The sequence below is a fragment of the Schistocerca cancellata genome, chromosome 3, assembly GCF_023864275.1.
Source record: "Schistocerca cancellata isolate TAMUIC-IGC-003103 chromosome 3, iqSchCanc2.1, whole genome shotgun sequence".
NCBI classification, from domain to species: Eukaryota; Metazoa; Arthropoda; class Insecta; order Orthoptera; family Acrididae; genus Schistocerca; species Schistocerca cancellata.
In genome coordinates this window covers 342113548-342131226 of record NC_064628.1, presented here as the reverse complement: position 1 = coordinate 342131226, position 17679 = coordinate 342113548, and the positions used below count along the sequence as shown (strand labels likewise).

The window sequence follows — 17679 nt, the reverse complement described above, 5'->3', positions numbered from 1 at the left end:
AATTGAATGATTTGTTTAAGAAAGTTAAAGTAAAGCATGTGCAATTGGAGCGATCTGGGACCCCTGATGTGTCTAGATACGACTCCGATAGATAGATGGCTAGGAGATACCGAAGGGCAGGTTCAGCTACCTAATTGAAAAGGTTTTCCCTATTCTTCGCGCCCGCATGCAAAGAGTTAGAACTGGGTGCGTTAGTGTACCTGTTATGTGTAGCTGACTGTAATGGGTGAGTGTGTGTAGTGCACTGTCATGATCTTTTGAAGACGGTGAGAGAAGGAGAGAGTGAAACCTTGTCCCGGCACATAGCTTTCTCTCTCGAAGAGCTCCAAGGGAGTCACCGAACCTAACGTCCCATTAACAGTTGCACATCCCCTCACTTCCTGAGACAGTGCGGTGGGGTTTGGAACTGAATCTAGAACAATGACGCCAAGACTGGTGATCAGAAGCTTTACGCCACCATCTCTTCTCCCCTTGCCGCCAAACATCGACAGCGAAAATTTTCTCCCCCACCCGGATTCGAACCAGCTTACCTGCGGGTCGAAAGCCACCGCACCGGCTTGTGGTAACGAACTCGGCCACAGAGGTTCATACTAATTCGACAGAAAGAACTTCACGAACTGAGCAAGTCAGTAACGTTTTGATTCACTAGTGGCCCTTATCGAAGCAGTTGTTGAGCCTGACATTGATTGACGGAATTGTTGTAAGTCATCTTGAGAGATATCGTGACAAATTATGTACAATGGGAGTTAGATCTGCAAAATTTCGAACTGCATGGAGGGCCCTGTTCATAATACTCCAAACGTTCTCTGCGGGGGAAAAATCCGGCGACGTTGCTGGCCAACGTAGATTCGGCAAGGATGAAGACAAGCAGTAGAAACTTGGGCCGCGTGTGAGCAGGCATTATCTTGCTGAAATATAAACCCAGAATAGCTTGCCATGAAGGGCAACAAAATGAAGCGTACAATATCGCCGACGTACCGCTGTGCTGTAAGGGTGCCACAGATGACAACCAAAGAGGTTCTGCTACGAAATGGAACGGCACCCCAGACCTTCACTGCTGGTTTTCGGGCCGTGGACCGGGAGACAGTCAGGAAAGTATCCACCACTGTCTGGGGCGCCTCCAGACACATCTACTCTGATCATCGGGGCTCATTTAACGAGACTCGCCATACGACTCAACAACCGGGAGTAATGGACTGGGGTGTCATTGTATTTCATAGTGAAGACTGGTGGTCAGAAACTTAGGCCACCATCTCTTCTCCCCCTGCTCTCTGATTGTCATCCGCACCATCCTTACAATACAACGGTATGTCGACGATATTCTACGCCCCATTATCTTTTTGTCCTTCTTGGCAATGTATTCTGCGCTTACCATTTTCCTCAAAAGAGGAAAGGCCAGTTCCATTTTACACAGAGCACGCGAAGGAACTTGCCCCCATTCTTGCAGCGGTGTACCGTAGGTCTCTAGAAGAGCGTTGCGTTCCAAAAGATTGGAAAAGGGTACAGGTCATCCCCGTTTTCAAGAACGGACGTCGAACAGATGTGCAGAACTATAGACCTATATCTCTAACGTCGGTCAATTGTAGAATTTTGGAACACGTGTTATGTTCGAGTATAATGACTTTTCTGGAGACTAGAAATCTTCTCTGTAGGAATCAGCATGGGTTTCGAAAAAGACGATCGTGTGAAATCCAGCTCGTGCTATTCGTCCACGAGACTCAGAGGGCGATAGACAAGGGTTCCCAGGTAGATGCCGTGTTTCCTGACTTCCGCAAGGCGTTTGATACAGTTCCCCACGGTCGTTTAATGGACAATGTAAGAGCATACGGACTATCAGACCAATTGTGTGATTGGATTGAGAGTTCCTAGACAACAGAACGCAGCATGTCATTCTCAAGGGAGAGAAGTCTTCCGAAGTGATTACAGGTGTCACGCAGGGGAGTGTCGTAGGACCGTTGCTATTCACAATATATATAAATGACCTTGTGGATAACATCGGAAGTTCATTGAGGGTTTTTGCGGACGATGGCGTAGTATATCGAGAGGTTGTAACAACGGAAAATTGTACTGAAATGCAGGAGGATTTGCAGCGAATTGACACATGGTGCAGGGAATGGCAACTGAATCTCAATGTAGCCAAGCGTAATGTGGTGCGAATACATAGAAAGAAAGATCCTTTATCATTAGCTACAATATAGCAGGTCAGCAACTGGAAGCAGTTAATTCCATAAATTATCTGGGAGTACGCATTATGAGTGATTTAAAATGGAATGATCATATAATATTAATCGTCGGTAAAGCAGATGCCAGACTGAGATTCATTGGAAGAATCCTAAGGAAATGCAGTCCGAAAACAAAGGAAGTAGGTTATAGTACACTTGTTCGCCCACTGCTTGAATACTGCTCACTGGTGTGGGACCGTACCAGATAGGGTTGATAGAAGAGATAGAGAAGATCCGACGGAGAGCAATGCGCTTCGTTACAGGATCATTTAGTAATCGCGAAAGCGTTTCGGAGATCATAGATAAGCTCCAGTGGAAGACTCTGCAAGAGAGACGCTCAGTAGCTCGGTACGGGCTTTTGTTGAAGTTTCTAGAACATACCTTCACCGAGGAGTCAAGCAGTATATTGCTCCCTCCTACGTATATCTCGCGAAGAGACCATGAGGATAAAATCAGAGAGATTAGAGCCCACACAGAGGCATACCGACAATCTTTCTTTCCACGAACAACACGAGACTGAAATAGAAGGGAGAACCGATAGAGGTACTCATGGTACCCTGCGGAGTATGGATGTAGATGTAAATGTAGATGTAGATGTAGAAGGCAATGCCCGCCTGCACACGGCGAGAGTTTCTACTGCTTGTCTTCGTGCTTACCAAAAGCTATCTTGGCCAGCAAAGTCACCGGATCTCCCCCCAATTGAGAACGTTTAGAGCATTACGCGCTGGACGTTCCAACCAGCTCCGCGATTTCGCGTCAGTTGGACAGAATTTGGTTGGATATACCTCAGAAGGATATCCAATAACACTATCAGTCAGTACAAAGCCGAATAATTGCTTGCATAAGGGCCAGAGGTGGATCAGAGCGTCATTGACTTGCTCCATTTCTGAAGCTCTTTCTCTTGAATAAATAGTCCAAATTTCCTGAAACTGTAATCATTTGTTTGTCTCTACATGTACGTCACATCTACAGATTTCTGTCCAATTCGCAAAAGTCCTTCGTTGCGTGTGGTATTCTTTTTTTTCCTTGTCTTGGAGTGTGTTTTGGCACGTAATAAATGGTGAATGGTCTTGGTCGCAAACTAATTAATTGGCGTGATTCAATACATCGTCATCAAACACAGCTGTTCATTGTCTAGTGAAGGAACAGAATATAGAAAAAGATGCATACATTTTTTTATTCCTCTTTATTGTACAGTGTTTCCTTTTTTTTTTAGGACAACTATGTCTGATGATGACGTATCGAAACACGTCAATAAATTAATTTGTGACCATCTTTCACCATTCACTGTGTGCTGATTGTGATTGGTCACCTGCCTTATAAAGCACTTCGTCTTCATGCCAGAAGTGACCCACCGGGACCATCCGACCACCGTGTCATCCTCAGATGAGGGTGCGGATAGGAAGGGCGTGTGGTCAGCACACCGCTCTCCCGGTCGTTATGATGGTTTTCTTTGACTGGTGCCGCTAATATTAAGTCGAGTAGCTCCTCAATTGGCATCACGAGGCTGAGTGCACCCCGACAAATGGCAACAGCGCATGGCTGCCCGGATGGTCACCCATCCAAGTGCCGGCCACGCCCGACAGCGTTTAACTTCGGTGATCTGACGGGAACTGGTGTATCCACTGTGGCAAGGCCGTTGCCCCATCTGTCTTATAGATGGAGGTATTTCATTGTCTAGTGAAGGAAAAAACAAAACGAAGGACAGCCTAAAATATGGACTGACAGATGCGATCGATGTTTTAGCCTGCTATACATCTTTTAGTCGATGCACCATCTCACATTTTTTGCCGGTCGACCTTAGGTGTATGAAGCTAGATTTTTAACTGATTGTCATTTCATTGTATATTGCCTCGTTTTTACACATCGTCAAGATTTGCTATAGCAAACGACTTTTATCACTTTTTAAATAAATACGCTTTCATATTTGTCGTTTGTTACGTTAATTTTATATTTATATATCATTTAGCTGGACCATCACAATAACTGTTAAGACTTTGAACGCAAACTATCTTCAGCCGCAAAATGTAGCTTTCCAGCTGTTGTAAATCTTATCTCATTTATTTGTTGTTATGTATGTATTTATAACCACTTTTTTATAATCTTATTCTTTTGTATTTTCTGGTACATATTTTTCAATTATTTTACGTCCAAAAGTAATGAAGAATTCCTATCTCATTTCCCTCAACCTTACTTGACTCTGCAGACGCAGTTGCTGCTTTGGCACACGGTTCAGACTAAGCTTATTTGTTACAAATTCGAGCACCTAATATGTCTATAGTTACAAAGATATTTGCGCATACTTCTCTGAGACACGTATGTCGATATCTGAACACACGGAGAGAACAACTGGCAGGTGGTTTTCAACAACGAAACCGAGCACATACAGTTACTTATAAAGTGGCAATAGTTTCGAGGATAGCTATCATTGCATTCAGTAAACAGTCTGCTTTTAAATTTGACGCTTGCACATTTTGTGGTCGGTCTGAGAACTGCTGCGAAAGTTCGCGCCAGTATTCCGGTAGTAGCTCGCACGGCCAGGTGTTGCAATGTCTTACGCCTATAATGTATATGGATGAACCCAAGAAGTTCTGCCATACGCTACTAGGTGGCAAGGGCGTCGTTTCACTGCGGCAGGGGATTTTAATGTATCGTAGTTCAGCAAATTTGCACAAAATATTTATAAATTATACAAACAAACCTTCCTTGTGAATCAGTCTACTAATAATGAAAGCCGTATCAAAATCCCTATAGTAGTTCCTGAGATTAGCCTGGAAATACAGATAGAAACTGGGGCAGGGTACTTTAATTTCTGTATCTACAGCCAGAAAGCAGAAGATTTGTAGATAGGTGATACATAAGTAGAAGACAGATTCTGTGGTTTATAACGCTTGATCTACAAAAAGTGATCCACAAAACTAAGATACAATCTCACTGACGTTCATCTCTTATAGAATGATAGGACATATTCTGAGCTGAAGAGGTATTTTACTCTGTCCATCACTGATGATGTTTTCCCAAAAGTATGAAATTCCGTTGTATTTTATTGCCTGAAAGACAGACTTCCTCGGCTGTACTTTATTGATGTTGATTATTCATACAACAAAAGTATTCGATTTCAGAATACACATTTCATCGTGAGGAAGTAGAGGAAGTTCAGAATTTAACATGTTTTGACATGTTTCGACCTTACCAACAGATCAAAACAGATCAAAAGGAAAGAAATACGCGTCAACTCACTGTGATCCTTAACACAAACTGGGTAGCGTAGAACTTGGCAACGCGATTAATAAATACCAAAATAAAATCTGAAAAACAGATACTCCTTATCACACTGTATTTATGTTACACTGGATCAACTCCCAGCCCAAGCCTCGTGACAACTGACTGAGGAGGCGCTACAGGCAAATGCGGATTGGCGTACCAGTTGAATATTAAATTTAAAATCTTCAATCATAAGATGAAACGACATAAAAATACATTTAATGATTTAAATGACTCCACAGTCCTATCCATACACATAATAATAATAATAATAATAATAATAATAATAATAATAATAAGCGACTTGCGTGTCCTAATCTATCCACATATCCACCAGCAAAGTGGGATCTACAGTTTAAAGCGGAATCCGAACCACGTGTCCATTTCTCACATTGTTGAGAGATGACGGTTAGATTGAACGCAGACTGGCGGTTTTCGTGGTCGGACCAGGATTCGATTCCTCAAACCCTCGGTTTCCAGACACGTGCTTTATCACTGGACCACCAGGCTCGACACTATGTAAATACCAAGTTTGAATACATTGCACTGATTCAGTACGGCCCTCTTTGCACAAATGTGAAACGTAAAATACAAAAATAAAAAAAAAATTAACAGATACAATCGGTCGATGAAAAGTTCAAAACTGAGCGAAGGCAACAAAAATAAAAAAAATAACAGATACAATCAGACGATGAAAAGTTCAAAAGTGAGCGAAGGCAACCATGGTGATGTATCATTACGTAATCATACTTGTTGTTTGTATTATGTATAGGAAGAATGACTGTTCGAGTCTTTTAAATTACTTAACACGTTCTAATGTCGTTTTATCGTATAACTAAAGCTATTACGTTTAATTTTCAGCTGGTTTGTCAATCGGCATTTGACTGTAGTGTCACGTAGTGGTTATTTGTTATCAGTGTCTCAGTAAGCCATCATGAGACTCAGTCTGCATTTGATTGCTGTAATGTACAGTTCAGTTGTTGACATGACATTGTTTCTGTGTTTCATATGTTATTTTCAAATGTATTAATCGTGATGAAATGTTCTATGCTGACCACTTTGTGTATCAGTTAAAATGAATTGCTCCTTGCATGTTTCCCTTTCCTGTATTTAGATGTTTAGATCACATCATCACAACAACAACAACAACAAGGCCGATGACGACGACAATGGCTGTATCTATGGCCGAAATGCGTCATAAGGAACGATGAACACACTACGATCGAAACGAATTCATCTACATCTCCCTTCCTTGAAAAACAATACAGAATCTGTGATGTGCGCACGTTGGTTTATTATCGTTTGCAATGCGTGATTTGCTGTCGAAGATGGAGCGTTACTCCTTGCAGCAACTTGCAGGCATACATTTAAGTAGCATGATTTTTACGTGACGGAATTTGAAGAACCAGTATTCTAGATTGCAGTAGATCGCTCATGATACTATTAAACTTAAAATTTGCTTTATAAATCGTATTAATATCAAAACAACTGGAACTGCAGAACAACATGTTTATGGAACAATAATTATCATCAACGCGACAGAAGAGAGGTTCAATGAGAACTTTAGGAGACGGCCACGACAGAATACTTAAAGTACTCAGCTTGCATGGACTATATACGTAATTTTACTGCTAGAAATAGATGTTCAACGCAAACGTTAATTAGGAATGATGTCTTGAACAGGGTAAAAGAGTAAGGTTCGGCTACGCAATTATTTCTCTCTCTCTCTCTTTTTTTTTTTTTTTTTTTTTTTTTAACAAAATAGCTGACCTTAAGATCTCAACGTTAAAATTCTGGGCAACCTTCTAAGATTTGCAGATCGTTCAAAATGTTAAATGTTACGTAAATATTATTTCCCCTGGAAGTATAGTACCATCGTCACATGTGCCGGAATCGGTGTTGCAAGGTAAGCTGGTATAACTTCGAATTAAACGTTCGTATTTTACGCATGGTGTTTCAACGATTTCCGCAAAGCGCCTCGGTGGGTAGCGGTCAAATGCACTGACGCAGCAGTGCAGCCCGTCCAGGCGAACGGCAGAATCATCCTGCGTAAAATTGGAAATTAGATCAGTGTACTTTGTACCAGTGTTCCCAGAGTATTTGAGGTCTTCAGAAAGACGTTCTGGCGGAATCCAGTGTATATTTATCAGCCTTAACTCTGCAGACCGAAGACGATTACAGACTGTTGGTGCTCCGGGAAAGCGTGAAAACTGGCATTAAATCCGTTGGTCGGCCAAGTGAAAAATGACACACAGCGTCCAGGTTCTAGAACGCGATATTTTGTCTACTGCTTGTGGAAATAAGATTTTTCTTCCATGTGGCCAAACCTGTATGGATATTACCAGGAGAAACGTAGGTAATCGACTGAAGGAAGATAAACTACGAAACTTGTCAGTGGGATAAAATTAATTAATTGTACTGGCGTATCGTCTTCACCAACGCACAGCATCTGGTTCCATATTCCAGGGTACTACCATTCACTGACTGGTTTGTACAGTATCGTTGTAAAAAAGGAGTCCTTTCTTTTGTTTCATAGTGCCGAGTGTTAACAACACACATAAACTTCTGCTTTCCGTTGGTTCATGGGCATTTAAGTACCAACTTGAAAATGCTACATGGAAGGAGGGTATCTAGTTTCACGTCTGGGTTTCTCAAATAGTCTTGCGGAAGAAATCTTTTGGATATATAAAATTAAATAGATGAGAGATTAATGCGGTCCGTGGTAGAGTATTTTGAGACTTACCGATTTCATTACCAAACCTGTTACAAAAACGTAAGCACGCCGCTCTTGGCAACCTCTCAGCTTCACCAGCTCTAGAAAAAGACAAATAACGTGTGCCTCTCACTTCTTTCATTTATTTCAGGACAGATGAAAATTAGGAGGTAGCAGAGGCACAATTGCTCAAGCGAGCGCCTACTCGATAGCAAAAACAGAACGAGAAGGCGCAGTTTTAAGCACACTGGACTCGCATTCGGGAGGACGACGGTTCGAATCCACCTACATCATTATTTAAATTTTCCGTGATTTTCCTAAATCGCTCCAGACAAGTGCAGGGATGGTTCTTTTGGAAGAATGCGGCCGGTTTCCTTCCCCATTCTTGAAACAATATGAACTTGTGCTCCGCCACCGATAACCTCGATGTCGATGGGACGTCAAACCCTAATCTATATCTCCTTGACAGTTCTGTAATTCATACTTAAGTTCCTGTCCGAGGATTCTTCGAACCACCTTTAAGCTATTTCTGTACCTTTCCATTCTCTAACAGCGCACGGGAAAATGTACACTAAAATCATTCCATACTATTCTAATTCCTCTTATTTTATTATGACGATCATTTCTTCCTATACCGGTTGGTGACAATATTTTGCATTCAGAGGAGAAACCTGGTGCCCGAAATTTCGTGAAAAGATCTCGTCGTAACGAAAAACGCCTTTGTTCTAATGATTGCCACCCCAACTCGTTTATAATATTCGCGACATTCTCTCCCCTACTTCGAAAGAATACAAAACGAGCTGCCATTCTTTCACTTTTTCGATGTCCTCCCTCAATTATATCTGATAAGGATCTCATACTGCGCAACAGTATCCTAGCAGAAGACTGACAACGGTAGACAGTAGATCTGTAAGTGTTCCTCCAATAAACGGCAGTCTTCTCTTTGCCTATGTAAGCGTACTGACACGTTCCATGACTTTGGAGATTTGCTCCTCAATTTGGTCCTAAGAACCTGACGTGTAAATAAATAAATAAAAAAAATTATTTTTGACTGTGTGCTACTGTTTTAGCAATCGTTTATCTTAGCATTTAAGACTCTTCGGATTAATGTAAGCAATTGATTGTGGAAGTATTAAGTTGTGATGTGCTTGTTACTGTGCTCTGCGTGTTAGACGACGAAATTACCGACAATAACGTCAGTAAATGAACTAAGTACATGCTTATCACATAATGTACATACTATAACATATTTATCTTCCTGAACAGGCGTCTTTTTCGACACATAACCTCACAGTCACACACAGCCATTGAACCTAATTAAACTTCATATTAATTACAAAGTAAAAAAAAAAACTGTAAATGTATCTGATGATTGCAGCATGCTGCTGACTTGCGCCCTGCGAGTAAAAAGTGACTGTTGCAGTATATATTATTATCTTAAAACCTTACAATTCAGACGCAGCCCTCAAATAACTTTCATATAACATTGATAAATTTAAGTTTACTTATTTTGCCTTGTGGCTACAGGTTTCGGTACACAGTGCCATTGAGCGTGGGAGGTGCCGCCGTGGTTAGCACACTGGACTCGCATTCAGGAGGACGACGGTTCAATCCTGCGTCCGGCCATCCTGATTTAGGTTTTCCGTGATTTCCCTAAATCGCTCCAGGGAAATGCCGGGATGGTTCTTTCGAAAGGGCACGGTCGACTTCCTTCCCCGTCCTTCCCTAACCCGATGCGACCAATGATCTCGCTCTTTGGTCTCCTCCCCTAAACAACCCCAACACAGTGCCATTGGGTATTGTGTATCGTGTATTAAATCGGGGAGTTAGAAACGACGGAGAGGATTCATCCCGTCGTAGCCCTCAGTGGTTCACAACCCCACAACAGGTCACAGCAGTCCACCCACCCCACCACCGCTCCACACCGAACCAAGGATTGTTGTGCAGTTCGGCCCCCAGTAGACCACCCCCGGAAACGTCTCATACCAGACGAGTGTAACCCCAAATGTTTGCGTGATAGAGGCCGGCACACCGGACCTTCACACTATTCCGCCGGGCTGATTCGTGCCGGTGACCCGCACGCTTTCCTGCTCGGGAAGCTGCGCGTTAGGCCGCGTGGCTAGCCGGGCGGTCACACAGTACCATGGTCACTCAGACCATCCCCTGGCGCGCAGTCGTTACGTTCGCTTTCCGCAAAAGTGTGGCAAATACTTGTATTTGAGTCACCTATTTGCGAAGCGAACGTGACAACTGCGTGGCAGGGTATGGCTTGAGCATGGTTCTGTGTACCGAAACATTCACTCGCTAGGCAGAATAAATAAACTGCGACTATAGACTAAAACAAACTTTTTCAGTATTGTCTTCGTCGCTGCTAACTGACAGCATGCCGGCAATATGTTCTAGGTATTTAGCTGAAGTGGCAACCTTTAGATTCGTGTGATTTCAAATGGTTCAAATGGCTCTGAGCACTATGGGACTTAACTTCTGAGGTCATCAGTCCCCTAGAACTCAGAACTACTTAAACCTAACTAACCTAAGGACATCACACACATCCATTCCCGAGGCAGGATTCGAACCTGTGACCGTAGCGGTCGCCCGGTTCCAGACTGTAGCGCCTAGAACAGCTCGGCCACCCCGGCCGGCTCGTGTGATTTATTGTGTAACTGAAATGTCATGGATTCCTTTCAGTACTAGTGTGGATGACTTCATACTTTTCTTTAATTAGAGTCAACAGATACTTTTCGCGCCATGCAGATGTCTTACCTAAATCGTTTTGCAAATTGTTTATCTTCTGGTGGCTTTACCAGATTGTAAACCACAGCATCATCTACAAACAATCTTGTATGACTCTACAGATTACCTCCCAAATCATTTATGTAAATCACCGACAGCAGAGGGCCTATAACAATTTCTTAGGGAACGCCAGTTAACACTTCAGTGTCACCCGATGACTTTCTGTTGATTATTACGTACTGATAAGAAGTCACGAGTAAAATCACACAAGTGAAACCACCTCCGCTAGGACCTTGCCTAGTACGGCGGTGCGGGTCTCCCGCATCGTCACCTATGCTCTGTCAAGGAGTATGGGACCCCATCATCATCATAACGTTACTACACAACATCATCCGTAATCTCATCAATGCCGGCCTGTGTGGCCGAGCGGTTCTAGGCGCTTCAGTCAGGAACCGAGCGACCGCTCCGGTCGCAGGCTCGAATCCTGCCTCGGGCATGGATGTGTGTGATGTCCTTAGGTTCGTTAGGTTTAAGTAGTTCTAAGTTCTAGGGGACTGATGACCTCAGATGTTAAGTCCCGTAGTGCTCAGAGCCATTTGAAACATTTGGATCTCATCAATAAATGAAGTTGAAGTCGGAATTTTCCAGGGTGTGCGGGAATGTTCCAAAAGCAGCACAAGACAATTTACAAAAGAGATATAATACTTCATCGCAATCAGCCGCACAAGTCAGGGAAAATTTTAAATTTTGTTTTGAACAAAATCCTATGCAACGAATGTAAAATAAGCTGCTTAATAAATATATACTTAAAGTGTCAATTATTCTGACTTGATATTAAACAACTATTATAATTTTTATTTCTCTTGTCCCACAACACATAAAAACTTCAGACTTTGTAAGTTGAAACACAAACGGCAAACCGCGACCAAAATATCAAACCAATTGATCGCGTCCGCATCACCGTGTGCTCACGTGCAACAGGTCAACCGCTGGCGGGTGTTTGATATTTTCCCTTGGTCGCAGCAGTTCGTTGACGTGGGACGCCACGGGGAACAAGAGATATGCGAGTCTTCCAACGAACTAGTGACGTCACGCTAGTTGCCTTGCCCGCCGACATATATCGCTAACGCTCGGCTCCTTCCACTCACGCGGAAAATTAATATCTCATTAAAAAAGTACCAACTAAAGGTCTTAGCTTTGTCATGTGCTATCGAGAGCTTGTTTATATTTAAACGCGCACCTAATAATTATTAAACTCGTCTGAAATGATAACTCGCTTCCCGCAGAGACGGCCGCTGGAAGTCGTTATGACCAGTAGTGTCGCGTGCTGTAAAACACACACCTGGACATAATAGGAAAATTCATTTACAATCTTACGAAACGGTGTTCTTTTTACATTCTTTCCGTTGCTGATTATTAATTCGACGTCGGAATGACAAGATTCAAAAAGGTGGATTCAATATGGAGGATCAAAAATTGTAAATTTAGCGTGTTCGAGTAAAAATTGGGTTATAAAGTATTGTGAGATCGATAATAACGAATTAGAAGTTGAAATTGGCATACTGAAATGTTTTATTCGATATTTTATATTTTTCAATCGAAATCATAGTCTCAGTCATTATTGCTTTTCTAAGGATCGCTGTCGGGTTGTCGGTTGTCCATTGGGATTTGCTTCGAAAATCAGACCTTTTACCTTAGGTGTAATCTTTTTTCTTCAATAGTCATTTTCTGGACTCTAGAGTTGAATGAATCCGAAGATGCCAGATGCCGATGGAAGGCGTCACTTTGTCACTGGAATACTTGTGTGTAAAATCTTCTTGACTACCCTGGATATCCTTATTGCAATCTTCCTACGCATCTTCAGGCAGCCGACCAATCGGGAACGGAGCAGCTTCGGTTATGGCATACGTGCATAAAAACCACATAGAGTAGTGTCGGCATTGGGCATTATTTCATGATATTGTGTCCAGTGAAGCTGGCACCCGACTTTCAAGAAATGTACATTTTTTCAGAGTTCTTCATTGATGGGTTTAAATTCTAGAGTTTTATGTAGAAAATTGGAATATTTCTGCAGCATTTCGCAAAAAAAAAAGATATTACTAGTGAAAAATTTATTTTTGTAAAAAAGATTATTTGCCAATTTGCGAAAAAATAATGATCACAATTCCGAATAGGTCCTCAAGAATTCTACAGAGAACGAAATTGACATTTTTTTGTGCAGATGATAGTTTATAAGATAAATGCAGTAATGAGGGACCGAGTTTTACCGTGTTGTACTGCATCACAGCAGAAAAATGACCGCCCTTCAAAAACGTGCAGATGTGTGCACGCAAACACATTTGAACTCGTTAACTGTACTATTAAGGTAGTAGGAGAGCCATTTACAAAAGTGGAGCCACGCAGAGGAAATTTTTTAGCCAACAATTTCAGATAATATCAGTACTAGCTTAACGTCATTACATGGGTTAAAAATGTCAAACATACGTTCTAGAGTGCTAACCATCTTATTGTATCCGGAAAATCAGGCAGCATTGCTGTCATATATTAAACAGGCCATACAAACAATGTGTCTTGTCCGATTTACTGTTTACCGTCAACTGTCACAACACGCGTCACGTCGACTTGAGACTGAAATGATACTGCCGTATTAGACAAGGACGCACCAGTCCAATCTACACGAGGTTTCGCTGGACCAAAGTCGGAATGCGCACCTATTTTGATAGTATTTTGTCCAGGTTTTCAAGCGAGTTGTCCCACTGAGCGCCAGTGTGATTTCGCGGGACGCTGCGGAAGCTCCAAGGCGCAGACGAAAGGAACGTTTCATTATTATTGTAGTTTATATGTTATCATTATTATTTTTATTTGCCCGCCCGGTTGGCCGTGCGGTCTAACGCACGGCTTTCCGGGCGGGAAGGAGCGCCTGGTCCCCGGCACGAATCCGCCAGACGGATTTGTGTCGAGGTCCGGTGAACCGGCCAGTCTGTGGATGGTTTTTAGGCGGTTTTCCATCTGCCTCGGCGAATGCGGGCTGGTTCCCCTTATTCCGCCTCAGTTACACTATGTCGGCGATTGCTGCGCAAACAAGTTCTCCACGTACGCGTGCACCACCATTACTCTACCACGCAAACATAGCGGTTACACTCGTCTGGTGTGAGACGTTCCCTTGGGGGTGTACCGGGGGCCGAACCGCACAATGACCCTGGGTTCGGTGTGGGGTGGCGGAGGGGTGAAGTGGACTGCGGTGGTCGTCGTGGGGTTGTGGACCACTGCGGCTGCGGCGGGGACGGAGCCTCTCCGTCGTTTCTAGGTCCCCGATTTACATACAATACAATAAAATTATTTTTATTTAATTAAAAATGTAATGCAGACAGATTTGTCCGCGGAATCACCTGGTATGATGTAAGAGAGTCCTAATCTGACCGACTGAATAAATAAGTTATTTAAAAATGTCGCTGGCCACGGCTAGCCCCCATAGAACTGCTCTTACCAAAGCTGTATGCACGGTTGTTGCAGCGATAAATGCGCATATCTTCTTGTGTATTTTTCCTTTCGGCGCGACAGTCACAAAGAAGCGTTTGTATCCGGCGGGAAAACGTCTGTCTCCAGTTGACAGGAGCTGGTGCGGTGACAGCCCTCAGCGCTGCAACTTGACCGGCGCTGCAGTCTCTCTGAGGAGTGCCACGTACCGGTGCTGGGACAGGTGAGTCGTACACAGCAGGGTGGTGGGCCGTCTCCGCAGAGAAAGGCCGCTGACAAAAGGCGGGCCGCAGAGGAGGAGAGGAGAGTAGAGAAGACGGATTGAAAACAAATTGCTCCGTGGGAGCAGGAGGGGGAGGAGGGGATAATGAAGAGGGGACAATGCGAGCCGCGTTAACCTGCCAGCTGCCGGAGCGCAAATGACGCTCGCCCGGGGCGCCGTCGTTCGCCCTTCCTTCAGTATTCCTCACCCCTCACCTCCTCTCCCTCCGATCCCTCGTTTATGCATGAGCTCTTTCGTCTTATTCGTCGTCTCTGCTAGCTCTCTGTTGCCACAAACTCGCTATTCACCTGTTCCCTGAAATGAGAAGCTCGGTAACGAGATGTTTCAATTAAACGGGTTCCTCCAGCGTCTCAATTCGCAAGACACGGTGACTTTACCCGCATCTCACAGTCCTCGCCGTAAGGTGTTTTTACTTCTAGAAACGACCTAGTTCCTCGTGCCAGATACACATGTGCGGCTAGAGCTCTTACAGGGGCACCCAGCCGTGCTCCGGCTCGTGTTTGTGTCGTTGACAGGTTGGCGTCGTGTATTCGGATTGTGACCTCTCGTTTCCTTAGTCCGTTCACTCGCGCCACTACGTTTGCTCGCTTTGCCTGTCCGTGAGTGGCAGCAGCGAGTACTGTGGTACTATCTTTGGAGCGACCTCTAGTATTTCCGGGTCGTCGTGTGTCAGAGTGGGGGCGGGGGGGGGGGGGGGAGGAGGGAGGGATGGAGCAGCAGTGAGGTCAACCAACACTGACTCAAAGGAAGGCCTCGGCACTTGTTCGTGATGTCACGTCAGCTAGGCACGGCGAACGCCAAGTCTGTTGCAGGCAGAAACGCCTGGGCGTGCTTATCACTATAAATCTCTTATTTTTTGGACAAAATGTTTGGTATTGTTTTGGATTCTGCAGTTTTATTTGATGAAAGATCTTCATACTATCGTAAAGCTACAAATGAAGATCATAGTTCTGTACTACTGAATCCTGTCGAAACAAACGTAGACCAATATGAGAAGACGCTTTCCCCATTGCAAGCTTCGGAAATTTTACATTCAAGTAACTATATTTACTTGATCCATTTTGTTATCGAATCTTACCCCAACCCCCTTACAATAAACTCGTTTCTTTTATTTATTTATTTATTTTTGTTTGACATCGTCACTGGAAATGTGAACTAATCTACACGTGTAAATATTCCCCTCTTTCATCTGAAAGGAAAAACTTTATAAGATAAAAAAATTTTATTTGATAAAACAAGTATCTCTATTTTGTCTCTTCTTCTGTCCCCCACCCCCTCCCCCTCCCCCAACGTGTACAATCGCAAGATATTTCATTAACATTCAGTGCTCCTCACTCCATAGTCAACCAAGATACCTAAAGAAGAGCACCAATATGTTCACAGTTTCTTGTAAAAGCAGCCCAGTACAAACGTAACTTCCTCAGATTTACAAATAAGGTAAAGAAGCACGAATTCTGTTGCTGCTGGACCATGAAGTTGTTTTTGTATGTCAATCCTTAAAACAGGTGGAAATTTAAGTTCAGGAGTACACTATGTGTTAACGAGTCTAATGAATTGCACAATTAATTGATTGCAGAAATCTCTCAGAACAATGTGTGTTGGTCAACTACCGCTAATAGTTTCACATTTTCCTGCGTCAAGGAAGGAGACTCCACCATTATGAGTACGCCTGCAACAGACCTGGCGTTCGCCGCGCCTAGCTGACGTGACGTCATGAACAAACGCCGAGGCCTTCCTTTGAGTCGGTGTTGGGTCAACACAGCCAATACTTGCCCAACCGCTGGCAACATACATGCGCTGCCAGACAGAAGGATGTGGTCGTGAGAGTGTACGACCATGTCAAGAACCGGATTCAGCGAGTTTAAGTTGAATGGAACGTTATATTCGAGTAGTGCAACTTTCACTTTCATGTGTGTCCGTCCGTCGAAGTGACCTCATGCCACGAAAAAAAAAAAAAAAAAGAAAAGTTCAAATGGCTCTGAGCTCTATGGGACTTAACTTCTGAGGTCATCAGTCCCCTAGAATTTAGAACTACTTAGACCTAACTAACCTAAGGACATCACACACATCCATGCCCGAGGCAGGTTTCGAACCTGCGACTGTAGCGGTCACGCGGTTCTAGACTGTAGCGCCTAGAACCGCTCGGCCACTCCGGCCGGCACCTCATGCCATCAAGCTGTCATTTGGCGGTTTTATACTCCGAAATTTCCCTTGCCTAACTTGATTGGCAACGATTGATGGTCGTTCGTCTCAGTGGACGACGTGTATCTGGTCTTTCGACCGTTTCTGCGTTCTTAGCGTTCATGTCTACGTGCAATTCGTCTTGTTGCTGTACAGTGACTGTTTTAGCATTGTTTGAGTTGTTTGTGGAATTGTCTTCTGCGGTTCCATGTGCATCTAGTCAGATTTTGAAAAGGCAGTTTGGTCTTAACCCTGTCTGCGTACTAGGATTTGGTGGAGCCAACTTGTGTAACTAAATGCTTGTCATTTGACGATGTTAACTGTTATTCTATCGTGGTATTGGTTATCGCGTCTTAAGTGGATTTTCCGAGGGTGCTGGTCGGCGTTTCAGCTGTCCCTAGTTTGAGTTGCCATCCTGTTAAGAGAGCATAACTCTTGGCTGCCTGTCTCACCGCTTATGCAGCTGTAGTGACTTTTCTCAGGTCGACACTTGGAGTACCGTCTGTGGATCACTCCTTTTTTTTTATTTGGTCTGATTGTGTAAAGTATTTAAAAATAAAATTTTGTTTAAATTATTCCTATTGCTTGTGGCCTTCAGCCGACACATAATTCGAATTCTTCTTAATAAGGCCTTCAGTTTGTGTTACAGTCAATTTTTTTAAATGATTGTTTTAAAAAAATATTTCCTTAAATAAAGTGTGTGTGTTTACTGTGCAACCAACGGTAACTGATTAGGCCCGTCCACACCTTTTCCTGCTTTCCGTAAGTCCCACGTTTCAGGCACATTATTGGTTTACGTGTCAGGT

The 17679-nt window shown here is 43.4% G+C and overlaps 1 protein-coding gene and 1 pseudogene across 1 annotated transcript in view; both read right to left on the bottom strand.

Moving 5' to 3' along the window:
- LOC126176298 (uncharacterized) overlaps positions 1-17679 on the bottom strand; it is a 370925-nt gene that overhangs the window by 221740 nt on the left and 131506 nt on the right. The window lies entirely within an intron of this gene.
- Positions 3749-3866, bottom strand: LOC126177313 (5S ribosomal RNA; annotated as a pseudogene).